Below are 27,795 nucleotides of genomic sequence, written 5' to 3' on the forward strand. Positions count from 1 at the left end.
AAATGTAATGGCCTAAGACCTTGTAAGAACATGATTGCAAATTGTGCCCTTTGGGAGCTTAACCAGAATACTTCGATATTTTGTACAATGTCAGACATGGAAACATTTGTTTTAATACCTTTAAAGCACCTCCACCTTCCACTGTTCTTCAAACTCATAGTAGTACCTGAACCCTTCCTACCCTCTAATGGGGGTAAAGGCATAAAAGTTTGAAGTGATTTTAGCACATACCCACCCCCATGATCCTAAGTAAAAGACATCAAATGATTTAGTGATGACCATGCTTTCTCACAGCAGAGAATGAGAAGCAATCCACACATCCTAAATCCCAGCGCAGTACCTTCCTTGAAGCAGGTGAAAGGAAAATTAACTAGCTGGCATAAAGAGCAGATACACCTACCAAAACATTCAACTGCTCTCCTGTTTGTGCAGACTTCAGGATTCCATATCAAATCATGGAAAGAACAAGTAGAAACATATATATATATTTATATATAATTTGTTTTTGCCTTCTCCCCAAAGCAATCTGATGGCCATACTTTTGAGGACTGGATCCCAGGAAAATACAAATAAAAGCCCCAACCCTAGAAATTGCTGTCACTGTATTTTTCACAGCTGCTTAACAAGGAAATGGGCCAGCACTGTAGCCTTAAAACAAAGCAAAAGCTCAAAACAGATATTGAGGCCAACTCTTGGATGGTCTCAATTTCATGACAAAAAGGAGATGGACCCAGCAGTCAGCACCAAGCAACACAGGATCTTTCAGATCACACTTTACTGACGAGTGAAGCAGCATTATGCAGAGATGGCCAAAGTACATCTAAACAGACCAGCTGGAGTAGCAGAACTCAGCAGTGACTGAGCTCCTTACCAAGAAGCACACACATACTTTATGCTGCTAGCAGCAGCAGTTATCTAGAACTGATGGCAAGTTTCACGAGGCCAAAACTGTCAGAAGTGTCTCATTTGTATTACTGGCTTGCTGTCAGTGGTCTCTGTGAAAAGCTTGTAGGATAACAGGAACAGCAAGCTTAAGCACTCTTATGTGAAACCAGCATTCCAACTAATATTTTACAAAAACCTATTAGAAACCTCTAGGAAGGAATTTAGGACAGGAACAGTCAGGTAGTCTGCTAAGGTGTGGTGGGTTGAAATTTCCCCCCCAGCATTAACTTTGCCAGATCAATCACCATGATGTGTCCAGTGGAGTCAGCTCCAGAAACAGCCTCTTGTATCACCTAATCCATCCATACACAATAAATTGTGAACAACAAAGCCCACTATCAGTTATCAGAGAGGGCTAGCTCTGGAAAAGCCATTGTACACATTTACATTTGTAACTCCAAGTGTAGGTAAGTGAGGAGAGAAAGACATAAAACCAGCTCAGAAGCTGAGGAGGCACGTGAGGACAAGCTCACGTCAACTTTCAACTCCCAAATCCAAATAGGATATTCAACACAGCCAGAGAGGTACTGGGATGATGTCTCATCTTAAAAGTTAATCTTTGTTTTCAGGCTTGTACCTGAAAGCCTGATTTTTAAGGGCTGGTGTTGCTGAAGACATAGCTATAGAGAACTTTTCCAACACTAATAGCTCTTCCCTAGCAGCAGGTGACTAAGACATCTCTCCTTGAATCAACAGGAATCATATCAGACTGGAAATGATGATTTAATACTTCCTACTCAGATTTCACAAGAATAATATTGGTTATAAAGCCCATATACCATACTGAAATCCCTAAATCTTGTGTCTGAACTGTATGACATTTCCATTAAAAGGTTTACTATATTTAGAGCTGATGTGATTCCTAAGCAACCCCCATGCCTGGAGAGATTTGCACTTGAGCATTCTGATACAAGTTTGGAATACTTGTACTGATAAATATTTCAGAATCAAGAGTTTTTCCTCCTCTGTTTCCTTTTGCCTGTTAAAACAGAAAGTACAACACATGGATAGTTTTTCATTAAAAGTAGTCACTTAATCTGCTCCTTAGGGCATAAATTTGATCTGCTCATTTGCACTCTCAAATGTTTTTCTTTCTTATACCATTTCAGCTGGGTCATACAGCTTGTTTTATACTGTTTATAGCACATTACCAGCCTCCTAGTTATGGGACACACTGATATTTTTTCTATTTCACCATATTGTCCTGAGGTTGTTTCTGCCCACCCCTCCAAAACATCCCAACGGAAAGTAAAGCCCCAAAGAAAAGCCATCAAGAGTGGAAAAAATACCAAAACAAACCAACCAACCCAACCAAACAAAAAAACCCCATAACACCACAAACCAACCAAAAAACCCCACTCCAGTCCACAATAAACCAACCCACAAACCCAAACCTGCTGTAACCAAAGACACAAGCAGAGGCAAGTTCCAGTAGCTTGCTATGTGCACAAAAAGGGGAAATAACTACAGAATATACACTGTATATACAGCCTGCTATGTTTCAAATGCCCTCAGCCCAGCATGGCCTATTTGCTGCTTTGAACTTAGTTAATAACATTAAGCAAGAACACTTAACTATCTAAAAGAAGGATCAGCGGCATAAATCAGACATCATTTCACATATTTCAGGATCAAAGCTGCAAGGCAAAATGATTTGTGAGGACATTTGAACAGCTCCAATATATCACAGTTGCTTTTGAAGGATACTTAGGCATATTAGTTGCCCAAATGATGATTTCTTTGTGTAGCTGTAGCCAAAAAAAAAAAAAAAAGAAAAGAAAATTGAAACTTTTCATTCATGAATTGGTTTTGTCTATAACCTTGATTTATGTTTAACATCAAACAAAGCAGATGAAGAACGCTGGGAATTTTAATTATCAAAATTCAAACCAGGAGAGTGAATTGATTCTTTTTTGGTGGTGGTGGTGGTGGTTTGTTTTTCAGTCAAGGCTAATCGAAGTGACCAACACAGAAGCTGCATAATCAGTAGCCAACACAAGTTAACAGGAGGAACATAACCAATGTCCAAGATTATACTCATATTTCATTCATACTTTCCGAAATCTGTCGGGATGGAGCATGGCCTGCAGTGCTGTTTGACTTCAGGATAAACAGTAGCTGTAATGTTCAATTTAAAAGCATATTTTCCCTCATATACAAACCCACTTGCCATGGTGGATTGCCCAGGAAACGTTTCAGCTTAAAACTCTCTAATGAGAAAGGCTAAACCAGAGGATTTTTTTTGAGGTCACTTCCAACTTGGCTTGTTCTGCAGCTCTGTGAAAAACGGCAGTTGTAAAGCCTCCCTCTACACTAATAGCCATGATCAGAATCAAACTTTTTAAGATTGTAGGTGTTGAGGGTGTAGTTAGAAAAAGGGAATTCCAACTTATTCTAACCCTTTCCCCCAAAAAAACAACCGCCAAACAACCCACTCATAAAAGGTTAACCTGTCCTTTGGGCAGCTACTTCAGAACATGACAAGTTTCTGGAGCTCAACATTTGTTACTCTTTTGTGCTAAAGCTCCAAGATTATCTGTTGCTGTCTCATCCTATTTCTGCACTCATCTTCAGGTTTAGAAAGAGCTAGATACCAGGTGTTTCTTGGGAAAATTCAAGTTCACAGCTGTTAGGGTACCACACTCAAGGTTTTACATTATTCATAGATTCAAAGATTCATAAAATGGTTTAGGTTGGAAAGGACATTGAAGATCACCCAATTCCAACACCCCTGCCACAGGCAGGGCCACCTTCCAGTAGGCCAGGTCATGCAAGGCCTCACCCAACCTCACCTTGAATGCCTCTAGTGAGGGGGCATCCACAACCTCCCTGGGAAACCTGTTCCAGTGTCTCACCACCTCACTGCAAAGCCTTTCTTCCTAATCTCCATTCTCAGTCTGTGCTCCTCAAACTTCCATCCATTCCATCTCATCCTATCACTACAAGCCCTTGTAAAAATTCTCTTCCTAACTTTCTTGAGGGCCCCTTCATGTGCTGGAAAACCACTAAAAAGTCTCCTCAGAGCCTTTTATTCTCCAGGCTGAACAGCCCCAACTCTCTCAACCTGTCCCCATAGGGGAGATTCTCCACCCCTCTGAGCATATTTGTGGCCCACCTTTAGACCCACTCCAACAGTTTGATGTCCTTCTTTTGTTGGGGGCACCAGAAACAGACACAGTACTCCCAGTGGGGTCTCATGAGAGCAGAGGGGCAGAATCACCTCCCTTTTCCTGCCAGTCATACTTCTTTTGATGCAGCCCAAGACATGGCTGCCTCCTGGGCTGCCAGCAACCATTGCCAGCTCATGTTGAGTTTTCCCATCAACTGTCACCCCCAAGTCATTCTCCTCCTGACTGCTTTTAAGCCACTTCTTGCCCTTGCTTGAGATTGCCCCAATACAGGTGTAGAACCTTGCACTTGGCTTCATTGAACTTCATGAGGTTGACTTGGGCTCACTTCTCAAGCCTGTCCGGATCCCTCTGGATGGATCTCTCCAGGGTCAACCAGACCACACAGCTCGGTGTCATCAGCAAACTTGCTGAGGGTGTCTCAATCCCACTGCCCATGTCACTGACAAAGAGGTTAACAGCACCAAGCATACCTGGTTGCTGCAAACATTCAGTTGGTGCTCTCCTTCTGAATCCTACTGTTTATGAGAAGGGACATAAAAAGCATAGGAGAGGGGAAGAGTACTGCTAAAACCAGGCTACCAGAGTAGGCTCAGGATTCCCTGACCTCTGGTGTGTGGAGAATGGATTATCATCCCACCTCAAAAAACAGCACAAGAAGAAGGCAAGAAAACCACCAGGAAATGAGTATTTTCAGGAAATGTGTTTAATGTTCACAAAACATAATAGCATTTAATGCTTTATAAAAGTCTGTTTAGCCAGCAAGTTATTGGCATGGTTTAACCTCAGCCACCAACTAAGCACCACACAAGCATGTTAGAAAGTCCAGATTCACAATTCTAATGCCCTGTGAAAAGGAATTCCTTTTTACTGTTGTTAAAAATAATGCCATATCCTTCTCCCAAGACATGCACATGTAACACAACCTTACCATAAGAAACATTCTGCTGTAATTACAGCAAAGAGGAAGGTAAAGGCATGTCTATTTTGTTATGATTTCCATCCTATTAGCATGCAAATCCCACTACAGTCAGTAGAACATCTAAACATTCTTCCTAAAAACACCTAAGTACTCTTAGGCCAAACATTCCCAAACTAGCAGCAAACTTGTGCAGGGAACAAACCTAACAATCAGAGCTTCTGTAGTATCATTTTGAGAGTATTTTTACAGTTGCTTGCTGTATTTTCTTCATGCTTCTCCTGCAAACTCTTTGACATTTGAGGTCACATCCATTCCCTCTTGTCCCATCACTACAAGCCCGGTAGGCCCCCCTCAGGTACTGGAAGGCTGCTCTAAGGTGTCACCAGAGCCACCTTTCCTCCAGGCTGAACAGCCCCGACTCTCATGGCCTGTCCCCATAGGCTGCATCACTATGCTTAACAGTACTTAAATGGATCCTTGCAAGAACTGCAAAGATATTGCAGTTTAGAGATGTTCAGCTAATCCTTAGAAGTGACTTCTAATGGGAAATCTCATTTATATGTTTGATACAACAAGAATACAAGGTTTTAATATCTGTTTAAGTAACACCACTCAGAAAACCTTCACTTCCATAAATGCTGTAAGCTGAACTCTGCCCTCTGCTATGCTTAGTATCTCAAAAGGGCTTACTCTAATATAGACCTCAGCTACATATGCCCGGCACATGGGAAAACTTCCACAGATTAAATGATACTGAAAATGATGACTACATACTGAGTCAGAAAAAAGTAACAAAAAGATATTTGCATCCTCTTCATCCCCCCACTCAGCCACCCTAAGTAAGATGATGAGTAAAGAAAAGATAAAGTGTACTATTCCACAGATTAGAAGAATTGCAGAAAGGTCAGATATCTAAACCCAGAAGAGAAAGAACTGAAGGAATGTTCTTGGAGGGCAGTTAATATTTTATGTTACAATAACTCAGAAATGTAGGTACCTTAACTTTATCTGGTAATACAGCTCTCTGGATTCAAGTAAAATGATGAAAGACCTCAGCAGTTTTGTTTTCTTTTCCAAGGGGATCAGACTGGAGAACAGACTCTGCTCCTCTGCTATCTAATGTCCCAATACATGAGCAGACTCAGCTGACAAGAATGTTGGGAAGTAAAATCACTCTCAGAAAGCATCTCAGAAATCAATTTAGCTTATATACATAGGCTAATAGTTCTGAGACAGGGCTCAGCTTGGAAAAAGGCAGCTGAATCAATCCTGAAAGCAGTAAAGCAATACAATGTTCCAAGAATGAAACGTTAGCACTACTGAAGGAAAAGGTAATTTTGTATAGCTTCATCGAGATGCATTTCTGACGGGTTTTAGAAGGAATACATAGTAACAAAAAAGCAAGCAAAATTACTCCAGTATCTTAATATACTCATAGATTTATAGTACAGTAGGGGCTGGACAGCACCAAACCCAACCACCCTGCCAAAGCAGGATCACCTAAGGCAGGCCACACAGGAATGCATCCAGACTGGTCTTGAAAGTTTCTAGAGAAGGAGACTCCACAACCTCTCTGGGCAGTCTGTTCCAGTGCTCCATCACTGCAAAGCTCCTCCTCATATTGAGGTGGAACTTCCTGTGTTCCATTTTGTGTTCGTTGTCCCTTGCTCTGTCACAGGGCACCACTGAAAAGAGCTTGTCCCCTTCTTCTTGACACCCACCCTGCAGATAACTGTAAACGTAAGGTTCCCTCTCAGCTTTCTTATCTGCAAACTGAATAGCCTCAGGTGTCTCAGCCTTTCTTCATAAGACACATATTCCAGTCCCTTCATCATCCTCATGGCCCTGCGTTGGACTCTAGCATTTCCCTGTCACTCTCCAACTAGGGAACTGGACACAAAACTCCAGATGACGCCTCACTAGGGCAGAGTAGAGGGGCAGGAGAACCTCATGCTCTTCTTAAGGATACTATTTGCCTTCTTGGCCACAAGGGCCCATTACTCACCCATGGTGAATGGTAGCACAGCCTTCTTTCTGACCTGTCAGGAAACCCTCCCAGTTTCACATCATCAGTGAACTTGCTGAGGGTACATTCTATCCCTTCATCTAGCTTGTTGATGAAGAAGTTGAACAAGACTGGACTCTTAGCAAATTAATTTGTTAATGCTAACAATACAAACCTGGAGAGGCACTTAGGCAAACATATCAGAAAATGTCTGAATCTTTATAAACAGGTAAGACTCAAAAAGTATTCTCAGATGAGAACATTAAGTAACTTTAAGATCCCATCTTCAGTCAGCAGCTACATGCTGCTCTGATACCCAAGGCTGATGGGGTGTGCTGGCACAGAACTCTGAGCATCTCTGAGCACCAGGGAAGCTGGGCTTGCCCTAGCAGAAAGTGCCTACACTGAAGCAGAGTGGGAGCAGAGCTTTATTAGCCACTACATGTGGTAGCTGAGAGAAACAGTAAAGTTACTAGATTGCTAAACACAATAATGAAATGAGGTGCTGGGAGGATACTACCAGGAAATAAGGTGGCTGCAGAAGCAGGAATTGAGGATTTCTGGAGCTAGGGGAGATGAATAATGTGAGAAGGTAACTGGGGGCTGTTATAAGACAAATAGGGAACGTCAAAAACTGGTAAGTGTAGATGAGCAAGAAGATGACAAGCAGAGTGCCGTCATCCACTGAAAGTGGAGACCAAAATCAATTCAGTGGGGAAATGCACTAAGGCAAGAAGACCATTAACAGTACAGACACCATGAATTTACTTGTGAAGATGGGTAAATGGGAAAAACAGTTTAGTCAAAAAAAAAAAAATTGCTCTCCCTCCCCAGCACCCTGACAATCTTCTCTCTCTCCAGGGTGGTGAGAGGAAGATAACCTATAGCTATAGTCCTATAGGCAGAGGGAGGGATAGAAATCTGGATGTGAGGCTCTCAAGACAAGAAGTTGTCAATGTGATGGGCAGGGTGACATTTGTCATTTTTTCCCCCCACACATGTACATAAACATTCTTCAGGTTGCAAAGTCAAAACTGAAAGAGAGAACTGCAGGATTTGACTGTGCACTCTTAAGTCAGCTGTCTTGTGCATATGTATCATGGCAGCCTATAAATACATCACACCCAGCTTTTTCACGTAAAATGTCACCCGCAGGACAGATTCTGCTTGCTTAACAAACAGTCATTTCATACTTGGTTTATTTTCAGCATTTGTTGTAAAAGCCTGGCCTTATTTACTCTATGTTACTCAGACTCCTCTCTGACAAAGCAACTCCTTTTTGTTTTCCCTGTGGTCTCCCATCAACAGAAATGTGACACTGTATCAAATACAGCGGTCTACCAACATGCATAACTTCAAGAGGAGTAAATTAAGGTTGTATAAATTACCTTAATTATGTTACCCCCTCCCACCTTCACAGTGCTTTTGCTGATACCTGAAAATCACTGCAACACACTGAAACCATGGCTTCTTTAGGTACTGTAAATTTTGTTTAAGATAAAAGTTGCATTAAGATATGAAACAGAAAGGATGAATAAAGCCAGTAACTAGAAATGTAGATTCTATCCTTCCAATCCACACACAAATAACATCTTAGAACAAGTATCATGACTATTCAATGAGCACAAACCTGTAAAGAAAAAGAAGCACTATGTTTGATGGTATAAACAGATTATATTCAACGAATGTGAGGCAAACAGAGAGGAAATTCAAGGAAAAAATCCACACACACACTCTGAAATTCCCCAGAGCATATCACTGCCAGAACTGCATCCCTGCAGTCCCACCTCTTGTGGTCCCTGAGACCACAAGGCACCTCCTGCCCTAGATCACAAAATGGAACCAAATTAATCTGTGGGGCTTCCACTGAAAAATCAGGAATACACATCACAGTCTCCTTTAATGTATTAGTGGTACTAAATTCACTTTTCATTCTAGTACACTGGTATTAAACTTATTTTATCATTAAGATTATTGTTTTGCCTATGCATTTGCAATAGCATCCATCATGATGGTATTGGAGAGCTTTCAACATCTCTATTTCAGTTAAACGAGCTGCATAATTTCTCCAATTTCTAGGGAGGGCAAGAGGCACAAAGGCTTCTGCAAAGCTGGAGATGCACAGGTCCAGAGAGTTAAAGATGCATTGATGTTGCCTAAGTCTGATTCATTACCTTCAGTAATACCAAGCAGCAAGTATTAATGTAAAATCTTTTAAAAAAATCTTTACCAGCAAGGAGGAGTATGTAACTTTGGCTGCTTCAATGGATTTTAATTGATTTTTAATCTGCTGATGGTAGACTGTAAATAACTGCTCAAAAGACACACAAGTGCAAGTCAATAGGAAATTTTATTAGTTTGCTTTCAGGGAATTATAGCAATGATCGAAGGACTCCAAAGCAAGCAGAGGCCCAGGACCTGAATGGTTTCTCTTCTCCTCACAGCCAGTTCAACAACACCTTCAAAAGGATCCAACTCAGCCAAAACTTACATTTGGCTTCCACACTGTGGAAGACTAGGATGGCTAAAAAGAAAGTGCTAACTTTCTTCTTTTTGTGGAACAGAGCCCTAATTCATTGGCAAGGTAGCCAGTAAAAGCTTTTGTATACAGCACACCTCACCTATAAATCATTGCACAGAGTTCCAGAACAGGTTTTGAAACAAATAATATTTTTCTTGTTGCTTTTTTCCCCACCTCACCCCCACCCCCCACCCCCATCCAGTAGGGAAGAAAAGTGTTGTGCATGTAAGAATTTACTTTACACACACACACACACACAACTTTTCATCCCTGTAATAGTCCTGCTGTTTATACTCTTACACAGGCACACTCTACAAGTGTTCCCAACATCATGTTCATGTTTTCCTTCACATCAGTTGTCTTGCATTATCTGTGTACACTGGAAAATTAGGACTCCTGAAATAGTCTTCTCAGCTGGCATCCAAAGCTGCTCCCTTTCCCCTTCTCTCTAATTTCATTCTACCATTTGAAAAGAGGTCAACAAATAAATCAAGTTTAAAAGAGCTAAGCCATAAATTGCCTTATTTTTAGTGATTCCCAGCTAGAAAAGTAAGAGAAGAAAATGACAGAGCACCCTTCTTCCCAACCAGCCAAGCAACACCTCTGCTTCTACCCCTCCTTCCCAGCAATGCAGCCACTGATAAACAGCTCACGCCACCACATCTATGCAACATCAACACCCTTGATGTTTTGGAGAAATCCTGAGAATAGTTACCTCACCCTCCACTTTTTAGTGCTACAGCTTGGCACTAGTTATTTATGTGACTCATCCAGTAGGAGAACAACAGTATGCAGAAGTGCAGCAGAGCACACTGCCAGTTCCATCAGCCACTAAAGAAACTTTGGAATTTGCTTTAGCACCTTGCCTGTAATTTAAACTGACTACCAAAGATTTGCATACTTAAAAAAACCCTAAACAACAACAACATACCAACCCCAAAAAAATCCTAGTATCATAGTATCAGTCAGGGTTGGAAGGCACCACAAGGATCATCTAGTTCCAACCCCCCTGCCATGGGCAGGGACACCCCACACTGGATCAGGCTGGCCAGAGCCTCATCCAGCCTGCTCTTAAACACCTCCAGGGAGGGGGCCTCAACCACCTCCCTGGACAACCCATTCCAGAGCTTCACCACTCTCACGGTGAAGAACTTCTTCATGTCCAGTCTGAATCTCCCCACCTCCAACTTCACTCTATTCCCCCTAGTCCTATCACTACCTGACATCCTGAGAAGTCTCTTCCCAGCCTTCTTGTAGCCCCCTTCAGATACTGGAAAGCCACAATTAGGTCACCTCAGAGCCTTCTTTTCTGCAGACTGAACAGCCCCAACTCTTTCAGTCTGTCCTCACAGGAGAGGTGCTCCAGCCCTCTGATCATCCTCGTGGCCCTTCTCTGGACATCTTCCAGCACGTCCATATCCCTCTTGTAATAGGGGCTCCAGAACTGGATGCAGTACTCCAGGTGGGGTCTCACCAGAGCTCAGTAGAGGGGGTGCAAAAACAAAATCATGTAATTGCAGAAAAGAACACCAACCAACCACTAAATGGAAACCAGAAGCTATTTGAGATTGGAATATTACTCATTTTACCTTCATCAAGATAAATGTCTTATCTGAAGACAAAGATACAGTATCTTGGTTTCATGCCTAAATTGAGAATTAATACATGTAAACAATATTTAGCAAGAAAACATCTTGCCCAAATTTCATGAGGAGGTCATAGAATGATCCTGGGCTGAACCAAAAGCAGTGTGACCAGCAGGACAAGGGAGGTGATTCTTCCACACCCTGTATTTTGCTCTTGTGAGACCTCACCTGGAATAGTGCATCCAGTTCCGGTGACTTCAGGCTTAAGAGGTACATTAAACTGCTGCAGCAGGTCCATAGGAAGGACAAGAAGATGATTAGAGGGCTTCAGCACCTCCCCTACGGGGATAGGCTGAGAGAGTTGGCACTGGAGAAGGCCCTGGGGAAACCTTAGAGCAGCCATAAAGGGGGCTACAGGAAAGCTGGGGAGGGAGACTTTTGACAAGGTCTTGTAGTGACAGAATGAGAGGGAATGGATTGAAACTTGAGGAGCAGAGATCAAGACCAGAGATTAGGAAGAAATTCTTCCCAGTGAGGGGGGTGAGACACTGCAAAAGGTTGCCCAGGGAGGTCATGGATGTCCCCTCTGTGGAGATGTTCAAGACCAGGCTGGATGAGGCCTCAAGCAGCCCAACCTAGTGGAAGGTGTCCCTGCCCATGGCAGGGGTGTTGCAGCCAGATGATCTTCAATATTCTTTCCAACCTAAACCATTCTACGAATCTATGAATCACAAGAGTCTTAATGTGTACTTCTAATATGAACTGCAAAAAGAAGCAGCAGTGACATCCTCATGTGCTTTGGTACCTTGCCTTTGCTGCTTCTCAAGAACATGTTTGATTTGGTCATTGTCAATAGATCTCACACAGGATGGAGCTCACAGATTGCTGACGGAAGTATTTACTTTGGCGGTTATCTACATGCCACGATCAATCAAGAAATGTTATTTCTGACTCATGAGTGGTTAGCACATATTCAAGAGAAGAACACCATGCACAATGCCAGCTGAGATATTTTCCAGGGAAATGCTGACTGTGCCAAAGTCTTCAACACTTTTTGGGGATGGTAGCTATTGCAATGCTCCCCAGACAGCTGCCAAAACCCTGCCAGACAGCAAATTCCTTGACCGCACATAAGAAAGCCAAACTCTTGGGACGAAATAACTTTCCAGTGATGTTCTGCATTGTTTGACTGTCTCAGGTTAATTCCTTGGATAGATTCATGTACAAAGATGTGCCTCAGCAAGGCAATTATTCTTCTGTCCTGTTTTGACTACAAAATAAATGGTTAAATCCACTAGTTACTGGCTCACAAAAGTTGTTGAAATAATGAATTCAAATATACTAATGGGATACAGAGGTTCACCATTAATTGTTTAATCCATAGCTGCATAATACTGCACTGAATTATCCCCCCCCCTCCCCTTTACCCCTGCTAGGAACCGACACAAGTACAATAATTAAAATATATTTCAACACAACTATTTGGAAAATTGCCAACACTTTCAAGAACTCACAATTTTCTTCCTCCCCCCTTTCCCCAAGATAAAATACAGTTTTGACATCTTGGTAAAACACACTTGCAAACTGTTACTTACAATTTTGGGGGGGGTGGAGGGGATGGTGGAAATCACTGTTTTAATCATGACCTTTCATCTGTCCTTGATTTGGAGGGAAAGGGTGGGGGAAATTGGCCACTCACAGAAATAATCCTACTGGGCTTTCTTCTCACTGATTGACAGCCTCATGTGGCTAAACACATTCACAATTATAACTAAAAACTACTCCCCTCAAAATGGCAGAATTTATCCTCCATCAAGCAAGATGTGCTTGGAGCAAGCATAGCTCTTAGGGGAGATGGTGAAAACAACCTTTGAAATATGTGATAAATATCAGCTCTTTTGTATTGTCCATCTCTAGCCACATTTGACAACAATGATACTCACAGTTTTTATTTACATAATGGCCAGAATAGCTAAATACTGGCATTACAAGAATGAAAACCACATTTGTAACATTGCAGCAATGCTATATGCCAGGAAGATCTCCTCAGTTTAAGAGTATATATGGGCTATCTGAAGAAAAGCATAGCTAGACTATAATCTGCAGTGTCTGTACCAGATATTTTCAAAATGTGACAGATCACTTCATGCTTGCTGTTTAGGACTGTACCAAACCAGTGCAACCTTGTTGGCATTTGAGCTCACAAGGAATCAGTTCAGTGAGCTACACCAGCAGAAAATGCTTCACTGTTTCCCTAAGTAATTTTTCTCTCAGCTTTCTGGTTCAGCTTCACAGTGGAGCAGAAGAGTCCAGTGCCATGCAAAGAGGAGCTAAAGGAGCATCCTCCAGCAGTAGGCATGGGTAAGAGCATTCAAAGATACACAGCAGAAGGGCACTTTTGAGTGACCTGATTGGCTCTGCTGCTGAAACCTTCTGTAGCCACCCCCTTACACCTTGAGTTCCCCGAGGGTGAAATGGTTGTCAATAGAGTCCACTCTAGAAATGGCCAACCACCTCTTACCATAGAAGTTTTCTAGCACATTTTGGATATCATGCCACTCTCAAGAGGCAGAGAGGTAGATGCACCACAGAACACAGCCTCTAAGCTGTCAAGGTGAATTGTGTACCAAGGAAAGGAGGAGGAGACAGAAAATTACTTCAGACTTCTTTGTACCTTTCCCTGGACATTTAGTTCTGAAATCAAATGTCAAAACGAGAGCAGTTTGACAGAAAATGCTATGTAGTGATCACACAAGCCTCAGTCACTCCAGAAAGACCCACCCTCCTTCCCCTCTGGTGGATTCTCCTAACCACTTCTGCTTCTGCACCGGAACTGTACCCTAGCCACCAGGTGAAAGGACACCCAGGAGTTCCTCATATACATGAAATGCACCCATACTGGCATGGGCACTTCAAATGGGTATCCTCAGTCCATTCCTGTGTTAACCACATTCCTACAACCACTTCACAGACATCTAGGGTGAGGTATGAGTTTTACTGTCTTGAAACAGGCTCAGAAGTTTCACAAGCCTTCTGAGAAAAGGATAAGGGTTTCCCTTCTTCTTCCCACCGGCACACCACCTCCTGAAAGTTGGGGAGGCACTGAGCCGAGCAATTTGGAACAGGACCCACAGCAGCAGATCGGCTCAGGCAGAAACAACACTTGTCTGTCTAGGTAAGATCTCTGCCAGCCTCCCTGCTAAAATTAGAAAATGGGCGACAGTACCTTGGCGCCTGTCACTTACTGGAGACAAATCTTTAGCTCTTTCTGCAGCCAAAGGGTGGCATTTTGATTTCTGCCTGCCAGCTCCAAGTCATGGTGCTACCTAGATATCAGCTATGCTCTTCAGCAGCAAGACACCAGCCTGACATTAGCTGCCTTCTCTAGCCTCCACCTCAGCATGATCCTTCTCCTTGAACAGCAGAAATGGAAGGAAGCTGAGTAAGGGTCAGAACACCTTGAAACAGGTGAAACCTCCTGGGGGAAGAGCAACAATTTTCACTCACTGCAGATTAAAACTCCAGCCTGGCTAGGTCCAGAAGTAAATTCAGCATGGAAGCAGACATCCTCATAATTCACACAGTTCTATCAATATCACTTTTTAATCAAAAGATCTCAACCTCTTTCACATAGATCACAAACACTAAGCATCACACTGTTCCTGTGACAGAGCAGTGAATCATTGTGCCCACTTTTATTAAAGGTATTTAAGTTGATCTATTACCTAAGGAAGTTACAGATATATCCTACTGTCACAATCTCAAACACATGGATCCTCACAAATCTTCTCTGCAGTAGGGAAATGCTATTTTCTCCATTTTGGGTAATTGGAAAATCCAGCTCAGAGACTATTGCCAGATGTAAATGACCTAAAAAGCCACCTAATCCCTGGGCCTCCACTTTCAACTGGCCAGGTATTTCTAAAGGCCTAGAGACATCCAGTAAGAAAACATTAGGTTAGGTATTAGACAGAATTTAGGCCTAAAGCTGAGTTGAAAAGTGCCTTTAATGCAATCAGGTATCTTTCCTGCTGTACCTCCTTGCAGCCAAGTATGTCATGAGGCTCTCTGCTAGAAACTAAGGCTGCAGCCAAACACCACAGGGGGCAACCCCTCAGGGGCTTCAGGCTGTCACCTCTCAAAGCAGCAGCCCTTCCCTCATCTGTATCTGAAATAGATAATACACAAAAATCCACAATAGGAATAAGAAGAAAAGAAGTTAAAATCCTTTAAAAAAATTTACTAATAAAAGAAGTTTTCTTTGTAACACTCAGTTGAAGACCCATTACAGAGATGTTACTGCAAGGTGGGGGGGGGGCAGGAGGGGGAAGTTTCTTTCCTCCCTTAGTTGCTTTGTCTTTCTCATAATAAACTATGTTGTGATCATTAGACAGATTTCCACTGTAGAAATACTGCTGAGAGGAAGAAACAGAGAGGCTAAGTTTTTCATTTATTTTTTGAAAGTGAAAAAAACCTCTTGGGTAAAAAAAATGACACTCGTTTTTCCTGAGCTATATGTGCTGAAGCACTTTGTGTTTGCCTATGTCTGCATGTACATTACAGAGTTACCACACTGTTATGGTTATCATTGACAAAGCTCTTCAAAAGAATTGTGTTTTCTGTCAACAGTGAAAAGCAGCATATTTACACAAAACAGAATAGAAGATGCTCCTCACCCTACTGTTTTAAGTCCACACTTTATGAAACTATCATTAGATTGTTATCTCACTATAAAAGGCTGGAAAACAAAATACTGCTCTCAGAAAATGACACAAAACCCACGTCGTTGGGTGGTTTTTTAAACTATATATTCAGGTCTCATTTACCTTTCTATTTGACACAAATGAAAATAAACCAGCATTTTAAGCTCCTGGAAATGACAATATTATGTTATCTAGATAAGTAACACAAAGCTGTTATTGAAATTCTGATAGCATTTGCTTTACTGGTAAAGGAAAATTACCTGTAATGCATAGTTTAAATAATTACTTTTAAACAAAAGCTTCTTTTCTACGCTGCTTATTTATCTTCTGAGACCAGCTCAGCAGGGCTATGTATTTTATTAAAATTGCCTTCAGACTGTTAATGGTGGGGTGTGTGAGAGCACAGGAGAAAGGATGGCCATTTCCCTCCTGTTCCTGCTATTGGGAGTTGGTCCAAACACTAAAGAGCCAAAACTCTGTGGTGCATCTGAGTATGTTAGCTACACTTGGCTTCCTAATGATAACTGGCAACAGCATTTCAGGACAATGGGTCAAACTTCAACTGGAAAGCTTATAATTGTGCTTACAACAACAGCAGCAACAGCAACAAGCAGTTCTGAAATCTCTTTTACTGACATTTTACTTGATAGCAAGTCTCCCAAGGGGAAATTGTTTTGTAAGCTCTTGTCCAACATTTCTCCATTCTCTTTCTCTCACGCTCAACCCTGGATGTTCCCTGTCGGGAAATGGTTTAACAAGTGTGAGCTACTGTGCAGTGAGTTTTTGTGGCAGATAACCAACACAAATCATCCAGATTACTTCCTCCTGGAAGGTGCCACAGTTAAAATGCACTGACACCTAAAGTCCTCCTCCTTAAGAAGCCATGAAGCAAGACACATGCTTGCATCTGTGGCTCCAGCAACATGTCCTAGGTGCAAGTCAAACCTGTCCTGCAGTAACAGGAGGTGCAGCTTGATTTGGTCACTCCCTTCCATGATCACCAGGCCTTTCAAGTGAAAAGCATACACACCTACATTCTCACATCCTCACACTAACCAAGTTAATTTGCCTGATTAAATCATTCTACATTTAGATATGCTTACTAACTCACATGGTTTCATCAAAGTGTTTAACATCTTTTTTTTCTTTAAAGTGATTAGAAGTCTAGAAATTAAAAACTATGATTTCTCACATGAGCAAACACCACAAATGCTACTTATCTTTCAGAACTTGATTTGCTAAATGAAGTGCTCTCTTTCCTTTGTTGAACAGATAGCTGACTGGAAACAGGAGACAAACTTCCTGGACTTCTGTAAATGATCGCAATATTGGCCACAGAGAGAAAGCAAGGTATGTCCACTGCACTCACCACTCACCCTGCATTTTGGGGGTACTGAACAGCTCTATAGGTCAGTAGCTGATTTTCATAGGTTCTGAGATGCCCACAACTCCACTTCAGGTCAGAAGGGGACTTACTCAGCACCTCTGATAAACAGACTGGATGCACACCGATTCCAGGGAAGCTGGACCAACACCTCCCAGTGGAAGGCAACATTATTAAATACACAGAGAAAGCAGGAAAGCCAAATAAAGCTCTTTACTACAGATATTTAACCCAATAAAGCACACTTCCCCTTTCAGGAAAAAAAAACACACCAAAAAACAAAAAAATTAGCACCCATAAATATTCCTCAAAGCCAAAGAAAGGCAAAGCTTTTCAGAAGCTCTTTCAAGTGGCCCAGCCATACCAGGGCTAGTTAGATCCTGCAGACCAGAACTGGAAACAGCGACAGGACCTCCCACTGTGAAGCATGAACTAAGTATTTGAGCTTTTACTGATTCACTCCCAGTTTTCAGGAAAGAAAAAAAAAACAACCAAAAAAAGCCCACACACCTAACACAAAAGGTGCTCACGTGCAGGGCACAGAGAAGCAACTAGTTCATAGGAGGAAGGCAGAGGAAATTGCTTACCTTCAGGGGCAACTTCATGATGGCTTTTCATTGTGCTTTTAAAAAGTTTTGCTAAGGAGTAAGCAAACTCATTATCTGGACCATTCTGACCTAAGATAAAGATGCAGAAAGAATCCAGCCATGCACAAGAAGAAGTCAAACCAGTATATAAAACCACTGCATTATAATTTCAGTTTCCTAGTAGATCGATCCAAGGCATTTCTAGGCTTATGACAAGACATTAGTGCCATCTTCTTACTCCCACTCTCATCTCAGTTGCCCTAGCAAAACTGCTTTTAGGAAGAGGTCACATCTGATCAGTCATCTACTCTGCTGCCTGTTAGAGCCACGTGATTTTCACTGGTTGTGATATTTAGGCAAGAGAACACCCTCAATCCTACCTAATATAATACCCAAATATTTAACATTACTTACCAAAAAAATTCAATCTGATCTTGGTTGTGTTGAAAGTTTTATTAAAAAAAGAGGGGGCCACGTGGAAGGCCATTTCAGGCACATTTTCTGCTGCACTCAGCTTCTTTAGTTACAATTTCTGTTTGGTCTCAATTTCATGTATATATCAATGGAGGATGTGCATGATTTTAACTTGTGTCACCGGGGAAGAGTCATCCACGGGTTCCCAGTTAACTGAACAACTGCTGCATGCCAGAAGCAAGAATCTAGGATAAAGTCCTTTCAGAGCTATAAAATTATTCTAGTTCCTTCTTAGGCAACTGTTCTTGCAGCTGAAATCCTCAAAAGGTAACACTGAGCACTGCTGAGATATTGCAATACAATTTAGATTTACTCCTTTGATGTGAATACGATGCTCTTTAGACCTGGTAGATGATCTTTTGAGGTTCCTTCCAAACCCTAATATCCTATGATTCTATCTTTCTGGGTAACAATGAATCACACAGAGGTATCCACTTAGTATCCACAAGTCACTCTTGCAAACAAGCCTCACTCACAGATTTTTCACAAAAGGTGAGCAAAAACATAAGCCAAACCTAAAGCCATCTATGCAAATAAAAGATCAGATCTCAAAGCTCAGGATGACACAGAAAACAAATGGTGTGCAAGAACAGGGGCTTCCTAGCTACCTCAGCCACACTCAGAAATGCATGCAAATACTGTGACCTTGCAGATGACCAATTTAGTAGCTGGTTTCATTCTGAGACCTTTTTGGAGGGGAAGTAATGCTAACAGCAATTTCTCCCACCACTTCCCACCACTGCCACCCAGACTCAAATTCTCAGGTTGACCCAAACCATATCTGCAACAGAAAATGGGGTTATAATGACAATTTCCCTGAGAACCTGTATATTATTTACCAAACTAGACACAGAATCTGAGGCAAGTACACAACCTCAGACAAACTCCTTTTCATGTTCCACAGGGCTAGACTCTTCAGCCTATAATGAGCATACAGATTCTAGACTACAGATTTAACATGCTTTACCACATCTGCATGGAGGAAGTTTCTGCCCACTTTTTCTCCTCAAAATCATGAAGAGGGAGAAAGTAATAAAAATTAATAATTTCAGAAAAGTCAAAAAAATTCATTCTAAATGAATTTAAGACAACCAATGCATAAAAAACCCCAACAACCTACTTCCATCAATCTCTGGCTGCCTTGCTTTTTAATCAGACATGTTCTGCCACATGGTTCAATTGTTAGTTTCTTTTAATAATCCTTCTACTGTCATTTTCTTTTCACTACCATGTAAAGTTGAAATGCAGGCATAAACAAGGTTATATATGGTCATATGTATACTTGTATATGCATGAACATGCTGTAAATCAACAATTGTTTTTTCTACCTTTTCTGTGTCACTTGTTACCACTTCAACTGCACATTTTCAATGGCATCCCTGACTTTCTACCTTTAATAGCACTTACAGTCCAAATTTGGTCAGAGAGCATAGTAACAATGTTTCTGTGCTAAAGAGCTGTAATAAGAAATCACTATTCCTATTGTGTGGAAGGGCACATCTATGAAAATCAAAAGCAACATGTGAACAAAAGAATTTCTAGCTATTTGAGAGTTGAATGTATCCTGATCAACTGAACCTATGGAAAAGCACAGAACTTGGGCTTTAATAATAAGCATATAATATAGTGCACACAGGGAGAGAGCCTGATGCACTACGCTGGTTTGCTCAGAGATGACCTAACTTCAGAGCGAAAACCAGATGCCAATATACAGCTTTGGAAATTTCAAGAAGGCAAGAAAGCACTTCCTAAATTACCAAAACAAACACCCAAACCCAGAAGATAAATTCTGCCAAACAAAACAACACATCCCTAATCATCTTCATGGACAGTTTTAGGGATCAATTAGTGAAAACACAAATACTTCATTCTCAGCCCCAAAGTTTTGCAAATAAAATCTATTTTCACAATGTTTCCATTTATTTTGTGTTAGCGAATCTTCTTGTAAGTGCTAGGCACCAAATTATTTCACATTTGAAATTTATTTATCTGCTTATCAGCCAAAACCAGGTTTTTTGCCCAGAGTTTGAACCAAGTTTGCTTTGTGTCTGAAAACTTTCAGGTATTCTTTGTGTGATCACAGAATCACATAAAGTTAGGGGTTGGAAAGGACCTCCAAGTCCAACCCCCCCTACCAGAGCAGGTTCACCTAGAGTAGGCCACACAGGAACACATCCAGGCAGGTTTGCAATGTGTCCAGAAAAGGAGACTCTACAACCTTGCTGGTAGCCTGTTCCTGTGCTCTGTTGCCCTCATAGTGAAAAAGTTTTCCCTCATGTTCACATGGAACCTCCTGCTCTAGCTGGCAACCATTGTACCTAATCCTGTCACGGGATATCTCTGAGAAGAGCTTGCTCTGTCCTCCCAACGCTCACCCTTCACATCTTTATAAACATGAATGAGGTCCCCACTCCGTCTACTCCAAGCTAAAGAGCCCTAGCTCCCTCAACTTTTCCTCAAAAGGGAGATGTTTCACTCACTTCATCTTTGTAGCTCTGGCCTGGACTCTTTCAAGCACTTCCCTGAGGTCCTCGAACTGAGGGGCCTGGGCCCAGACACAGTATACCAGATGCGGCCTCACCAGGGATGTGTTGCTGGAAGCTTCCTCTAAAACATGGCACAACGCTGCTATGCTAGCTAAGGGCTGTGTGGATGAATAAACAAAGCACTTGCCGCCCCACAGACCATATTATTCCTAAGCAGAACAGGTGGATCCAACAGGCAATTTCAACCAGGGCAACACTTATTTTGGTGTTACTTACATTTTCCTGAAACTCTGGATATTACAAAGTATTCTCACAAATTTGTAGGAGAGGGATTTAAAAAAATTTTAAAATGGAGGACTCTTGCTATGGTGTGCTGTAAAGAAGAGGTAGAGTCACTCCCTGTTTAGCTAAGCCTTATCTTTTAGAACAGAGTCACAGGGCCAAGTACTGCAGTCTTCCTCAGGCACATCTTATGTACCAATAGTTCTGCCTCAATAAGAACCCAGAGAAGACTGCAGGACAATTTATATAATTGAGTGATCAGTAGCTACACCTGTTATTACCATTACTTGACATGAGCAATTAAACAACTACCTGCAATTGTTCAAACCCTGCCAAGATTTTGCCATTTTGGCTGATTTATCTGTGATGCATGACTGCCTCAGGCTGTGCATTTTAGAAGTGGTACGATTTTTTCCAAGAACAAGGTTAAGAAATACTACACTAAAAATTCTTTGAGCTCTCCCTCTGAAAAAAAAACCTCCAGTGTTTCAAGCTTTGGAGGAAGGTTTGAAATGTGGCAGCCTGGCAGTGGCTTTTGTGCTTGAGAAAAGCCTTTTGTCCTCTGAAGTGCCTCAGGTATGCCCTTAGGAACTCTCTTTGCAAACTTCATTCTCCAAGGATGAGTGCTTGGCTTGTTGTGCTTTCAGCACAAGTTTTTATATGAAAGCAAGTGCTTCATCAGGTTTTACTGTATTTTGCCTCCACCCCATTCAACAATCATGTAGAACTGGAAACTATACTAATCAAATTATAAATTATACTAATCAAAGAGAACACAAAGAAGTTGCAGACATCACAAAAGTGCCTTAGTAAAACATTTCTTGAAATAATGCAAACGCCAGCCCAGATGTCCACACCACAGCTGTCCCCACACCACAGACTGAACTACACAGCTTTGTCCATGTAGCTGACAAACACTGCCACTTATTTCACGGGATCATTGCTTCTCAGCCTTTATTGAATTTCTCCTCAAGCCACTATCCTGTGGCAGGAAAGCAGTTCTACCCCTGCAGATGAGGAACCAGCGAAGTGAAGCTTTTGTCCATAGTTACATAGAGAGGCTGTGAAGCAACAGGGAACTCAGTCTGACTGTATGGGTCCCAGGCCAGCCTCAACTCCCAGAACTGAGCCAACCTGCAGCCAGTTTGCATCTGCACTTCCAGAAATGCCTCACTGGCAAACAAGAAAACATACCTTTCACCTGCAAAGACTCCTAGCTTAAATTCTAAGCTAGTTTTTATATTCTTCTGATTCCAGCACTGAAGTTGGGGGGGAGAGGGGAGGGAGGGGAAGGAACTGCGTGGAGTTTCTCAGTTAATCAGGTCTTTAGCAAAGCTCTCCCTAAAATACTGAATGCTGAACCTGAGGGCAAGACCTGTGGCCTAAGGAGAGAGCTATCTTGTTAAAGGAAAAAAAAATGAGGGGAGCAATGGGTGTTGAGGGAAAGGTGGAGATTAGGATCCCAGTACAGCAAAGTACTTACTCACAGAACTGTAGGAATATCTGTAACTAGCTAGAAGTATCAGACACAAACTCATAGAGGAACCTCCAGGGTCTGCAGAGAAGAGAAAAGGAGAGAGAGGTGCAAGTGGGAAACTGAGCCACAGTGAGCTGAAAGCAATAGAAGGACTGACAGACATTTTGGTGGATTCTCGATCATAACCAAAGCAGCAAAAGGAAAAAAAGATGCAGCAGGGGCAGGAAGAATAAGAGCAAATTAATAACTAAAAAAAAAAAATTATTAGTGCAACTTAAGAACAGCTGGGGAATTACAAGAGGAGAGTTGGATTCTGCTCTTTGGGCTCATAAATGCTGGCTTGCTTTGTCAAAATCAATGGAGTAGTTTTAGATTGACATCAGTGTAACTAAGAACAAAATCAAATTAAGGAGTAGAGAGTAACTGGAGAAAAACCAAGCATTATTGAGCGTTCCAACACTGGGAGGCACTCAGATACTATACTGCTGAAGGCCACGCTAGTAGATTGATTAAATGATTGATCCATCAGCAGGAGATTTATCCAATATGGGGAAGAAACAGAGAGCTCCAAGTCAAGACTACTAATCAGCTATTATTTATACTTTTTGCACATTATAAACATACAAAGGAGATGCTTTATAGAACCTGCAATAATAGGTCTAATGTATTTCTTCAACATTTTAAAGGTATTTTGTAAAAGCATTTTAAAAACACTTTTCACAAGTATCCAGGACTTCCACATTCTCCTTTAGATCATCTCTCCTTCTCTGAATCTGAGAGACTGATGCCACATACTACAAAATCTAAACACAGAGCCATTTATACTAGGACAGGGAGCATGGAACACCTCTCCTACAAAGACAAGCTGAGAGAGCCAGAGTTCAGCCTGGAAAACAGGAGGCTTCAGGGTGACCTCTTAACAGCCTTCCAGTATCTGAAGGGCCCCTACAATAAGGCTGCAGAGGGACTGTTTCCAGAGTCCTGGAGCGACAGGACAAGGGAAAATGGTTTAGAAATGTGAAGAGTAGATTTAGATTGGGTGCTAGGAATAGGTTCTTTTCCATGAGGGTGGTAAGATACTAGAACAGGCAGTTGAGGCCCCATCCCTAGAGACATTCAAGGTCAGGCTCAACAAGGCTCTGAGCAACCTGATCTAGTGGAGGATGTCACTGCTGACTGCAGGGGGCTTGCACTAGATGACTTTTGGAGGTCTTTTCCAACCCAAACCATTCAGATTCTATGGTTTTAGTCTCTGTTGTTCAGACAAGAAGAACAGTGCAGAGTTTCCCTACACTTCTTGCTAGACTCATCATGAGTTTTGTACATGACAGTGTTAAAGTAGCAGTTTCAACAGTTTCATGCTCCCACAAACACAGACTAGATTATTGCAGACACCTACTGTGACTAATGCATTGCCACTCCTTATGGTAGTTACACTCTGCCTCTGTTCTAAACCCACAAACTTCAGTAAAAATTAAAGCTCTGTTTTGAGCTAATATTTTTTACCTTTTATTTACTACTTAGTTCCTTCTAAAATCACTACAATTATCACATTGTACCTAAGTCCTTACCACTGGGATTTTGAATTACTTGAACATTATCTAGCTTTATTTCAAGTCAAAAATTTATTCTGTTCACTCTGGCTTTAATTCCTATATTTAGTCCACAAAGTCCACCTGTTTCTAATGATACTGACAAAGGCAGTCACATTTTGTGACATTTCTGTCACCCGCATAAGCATGCAGTTTTTCACTTTTTGGTAGGTGGCCTACAGGCACAAAGAGAAGGCTACTACTGACACCTCTGGGACATTATTTAATCTTAAATTGTAGAGATTTATATTTAAGTAAGTTAAGAGATTCTAAATTGTTCCTGCTCCCACAGTTAAATTTTGATTAGTAACAAGAGGACGCAGTCTCAAGCTGCACCAGGGGAAATTTAGGCTTGAGGTGAGGAGAAAGTTCTTCACAGAAGGAGTAGTTGGCCATTGGAATGTGCTGCCCAGGGAGGTGCTGGAGTCCCTGTCCCTGGAGATGTTCAAAAAAGGATTGGATGTGGCACTTGGAACCATGGTTTAGTTGTCAGGAGGTGTTAGGTACTAGGTAATAGGTTGGACTTGATGATCTTCTAAGTCTTTTCCATCCTGGTCAATTCCATGATTCTAATTAGAAGTTCAGGCCTTAAATTCGAGGCAATAATCAAACCTTTAAAAAAAGGGGGTGGGGTGGGTGGGGTGGGTGGAAGTTTAAAGTTTAAGAAAATTTTTTAAAGTATCTTTAAAGGAGAATAGTATCATAGTATCAGTCAGGGTTGGAAGGGACCACAAGGATCATCTAGTTCCAACCCCCCTGCCATGGGCAGGGACACCCCACACTGGATCAGGCTGGCCAGAGCCTCATCCAGCCTGGTCTTAAACACCTCCAGGGACAGGGCCTCAACCACCTCCCTGGACAAACCATTCCAGGGCTTCACCACTCTCATGGTGAAGAACTTCCTCCTCACATCCAGCCTGAATCTCTCCAGCTTCATTCCATTCCCTGTAGTCCCATCACTACCTGATATCCAATACCAATTTCCTTTCAGAGAGAATGATGTCCTTGGCTGGATTCTTTTCTAGTAGGATCTATCTAGATTTTCAAATCATAAGGCAACTTTAATCAGAACAAGAGAGAGATTTCCTACAACACTGAAGCAGTAAATGGAAAGCTGCTCCTTCTCACATGGAAGGTGACTTTCTGTTTCATGTATGTGCATGAAACATAGCATACAAAACACTGCCCAACTTAGCAGTCATCTATTAGTTGTGCATCACTGATGAATGAAAAGACTTGGGTCCTGTTCTGAAGTCTAACAATCTCAAGTACTATTATTATTATTATACATCAACCTATTCTTAAACATGGTTTCCAAAAGACCAACGTTTTTAAAGCACGTCCCTGGGAGTTACATGTTTTGATGTCCAGTGGCTTGGCTGTAGTGGGATCCTCTAGTTCCAACACCCCTGACATGGGCAGGGACACCTTCTACTAGACCAGGTTGCTCAAGGCCTTGTCCAGTCTGACCTTGAGCACCTCCAGAGATGGGGCATCCACGACCTTCCTGGGCAACCTGTTGCAGTGTCTTACTATAAGAATTTCTTCCTAATCTCCAGTGTAAATTTGCCCTCTTCAAGCTTCAATCTATTCCCTCTCATCCTATCACTACAAGCCCTTGTGAAAAGTCCCTTCCTGGCTTTGTCAGCCCCCTTCAGGCACTGGAAGGCTGCTTTGTAGTGCCCCTGTAGTCTTATCGCCAGGCTGAACAGTCCCAACTCTCACAGCCTGTCCCCAAAGGGCAGGTGTTCCAGACCTCTGATCATCTTTGTGGTTCTCTCTGGACCTCCTCCAGCAGTTCAATGTCTCTTTTCCTGGGGGCACCAGAACTGGACACAGAACTCCAAGAGGGGGGTCTCATGAGAGCAAAGTAGAGGGGAAGAATCACCTCTCTATTCCTGCTGGTCACACATGTTTCACCTAGATATTTATCTGAGCATGTTTGCTCAGCTTTACTCAGTTTAGGCTCTTAACTATACCACAACAATTTTATTGGAGATTACAAGTCAGTATATAGGCCACCAGTGCGTGTACCTATGATCAAAAATTAGGGATCTGTGCCTTGGGCACAGCAGCATTTGTAATTGAGAGTTATCATCTGCTGCACAGAGGAAATGGAGCAGAAAACTTCTCTGTAAGTCACCATTTCCCTTTTTTCCATGTCCCCAAAAGAAACAGATTAAAGACATTGTGAAAGGTTTACAGTAAGAGCCATGCAAAACTTTCACCACAAAATGTAAAAATCCCTCATGCCTCATTACAACTCTGACAAACAATACAGTACTAGCAAAACACTTTCACACAGTGATGAAGAGGGTTAAAAGAGAAACTACAGTAAAGCTCTGAGATTGTAAGAGCGTTTTCAGGAGGAGACTTGATGGGGTGCTTGGCGCCATGGGTTAGTTGTTTAGGTGGGCTGGATTGGTTGATGGGTTGGACGCGATGATCGTGAAGGTCTCTTCCAACCTGATTTATTCTATTCTATGATTTTAAGAAGAAATTATCTGAAGTACAGTGTCTTCATATGTCATGGCAGAGGAAAAAACTGAGTGTTTTCAGAAACTGAAAACCACCAGGATGGACAAAAATGCAAATAACTTCTTATTAGTTTGCAAACAAATGCTCTTGGACATCCCCGAATGTATGTTTAGTAGCAACATATCTTTATTTTTCAGGTGCCAGCAACTTGCCTCAGTTTTTTGTTGAACGAAGTTGACAGATTTTCTCATGGTTGAAAAAACTTCATCATTCAACAGGAGTTCAGGGGTTCTGGAAGTCTTTCAGAAATACGATAGAATTTACTATACATTAGGAAAGAAATGACACAAAGCAGGCCACTTGCATTAACTACACACACACACAAAAGCGTCCATCCTCCTGCCTCTATTTTTCTGGTCAGCAAGACTTTAGAAGTAGGTCCCATAACTTCTATGATTACTCTCCTAAACAACTCTAACATTCTCATTTTTATGTTTCTTGAGTCCTAGATAGTCACCTCTCAAAGGCAAAGACTGTATTCATGCAGCTTGTCCATGAAGTGCCTGTTGCAGTGGGTTTTCCAGTTCCAATTCCCACCTGCAGTTTCAGGGTGCGGTTACCCAAGATGCTCCAGTGAAACACAGTAATATCCCTCAATCTTCCTCCTTTCTCTTCAGCATCAACAACGTGCATTTAGGGAAAGTACAGAGCTAGACACACACAATTGCAGAAGCATTTATGCTGAAAAAGACTCTTAATGCTAATGATTGGACTCAACAGTCTAACACTACCAAGTTCACCACTAAGCCACGTCCCTAAACACCACACAAAAATACGTTTTAAATATCTTCAGGGCTGGTGATTCAACCACTTCCCCCAGGCAGCCTCTTCCAGTGCTTTACAACCCTTTTGGTGATGAAATTTGAAATTGAACCCACAAAAGCTGGGAAGAGAGCTCAAGAGGCATAAAATGCTCCTTTCACCTCAGCAGGGTATTAATATTGATACCCCAAGAAAGCTATACAAGAGTGTTGAAGTTTAAAATCATTTCAAGTATGAAAAAGGAAGAGGTTGTACAAAACACTACATGACTCTGATGTTGTGGAGCATGTAGCATTTGAAAGAATCTGTTTAGCTGCCTCCCATCTAGCAAGGAACCAGCCTCACAGAGCCTAACACAGTACAATCACCCAAATGGCTCAGACTTCAAAAAAACTCATCCTAC

Source organism: Dryobates pubescens, chromosome 15 (assembly GCF_014839835.1).
Source record: "Dryobates pubescens isolate bDryPub1 chromosome 15, bDryPub1.pri, whole genome shotgun sequence".
Lineage (NCBI taxonomy): Eukaryota > Metazoa > Chordata > Aves > Piciformes > Picidae > Dryobates > Dryobates pubescens.